This window comes from Carassius gibelio, chromosome B8, assembly GCF_023724105.1.
Source record: "Carassius gibelio isolate Cgi1373 ecotype wild population from Czech Republic chromosome B8, carGib1.2-hapl.c, whole genome shotgun sequence".
NCBI lineage: Eukaryota > Metazoa > Chordata > Actinopteri > Cypriniformes > Cyprinidae > Carassius > Carassius gibelio.
In genome coordinates, this window is record NC_068403.1 from 15201427 (window position 1) to 15202949 (window position 1523).

The following is a 1523-nucleotide window of genomic DNA, read 5'->3' on the forward strand; positions in this document are numbered from 1 at the left end:
TTTTCTCTTTGCAAGACGGCTGGATAAGACTTGAAGTAAAACAAAAGAGTGCAAGAGAGAAGAGAGGGTGAAAGAAAATTGTATTGCTTGGACATTGCTCTTACTTCTTTTAGGGATGCACGATATAGCTATATATAAGTCGTGGCCTAATGGTTAGAGGGTTGGACTCCCAATCGAAGGGTTGTGAGTTCTAGTCTCGGGCCGGACGGAATTGTGGGTGGGGGGAAGTGCATGATCAGCTCTCTCTCCACCTTCAATACCACGACTTAGGTGCCCTTGAGCAAGGCATCGAACCCCCAACTGCTCCCTGGGCGCTGCAGCATAAATGGCTGCCCACTGCTCCGTGTGTGTGCATTTCGGATGGGTTAAATGCAGAGCACAAATTCTGAGTATGGGTCACCATACTTGGCTGAATGTCACTTCACTCACTATATTTGAACCATATTGTTTATTAGTCAATTATTTAATGTGTATTTTATTTATTTAAAGAGGTCATATGATGTGATTTAAATTTTCATCTTCTCTCTGGAGTGTTACAAGCTCTTGGTGCATGAAAAAGATCTGTAAAGTTGCAAAGACTAAAGTCTCAAATTCAAAGAGATATATTTTTTTTTATCAAAGTTAAGACTTGCCTAGCCATGCCCCTCTAAAACGGCTCATTCTGACACGCCCCCATATGTCTACATCACTATGTGGAAATATTTGCTTAAATCTGCCCAAATGTTCAAAGAAAGAAGGCGTGGTTTCAGTACCGCAGTTAGTGTTGAAACACCCATGTCAGGGAGATGCTGTGTGTATCTAGGCAAAAGCAAAATCACTTTATTTGGCCTTCCGAAAGTAGATGCATTTAGGAATCTTTAAGATTACTTACAACAGAACAGCAACAAATTTTATGGACGGCCGTTTTGGGAACCTAGGAGAGGAGGTAATAAAATGACACATTTGAGAGAGGCGGGGCATAGAGGACCTACAATAATGTACAGTATTTACAAACATTATGTGTTTTTGAAAATTAAATGTCATCAAACTTATTCTTTTAAACCAAATACACAAAATAACTATCTTTAAAAAAGCATCATATGACCCCTTTAATGGTATATTGGATATTTAAAGGGTTAGGTTAAATTAGATTACCTTTGCTGACTAACACTCATGTAATGTTAATCTTTAAAACACTAATAATTTAATAACACTGTTAAATGTTAAATAAATCTTTTACAAATATAAAAAAATAATTTCATACTGTGAATTGTTGTGATGCCTAGATTGATGTTAAACCATTGATTTGAGTGTTTTTGTTTTTACTAGACGACATTGTATAGCATTTTACATTTGCATTTACGGGTTTTCAGCTATAATGTAAGTTTAGTAATATTAGCGAGAAGTATCGGTGCATCCCTAGGAGGTTTAGGGGAAACAAAGAAAAAGCTGATATTTAAACACAAGCATTACTGAAAAATCAATTAAGTCTCTTAAAATTCCATAGAAGAAATAAAAAAAGTACAGTAATGAGACTGTTGACA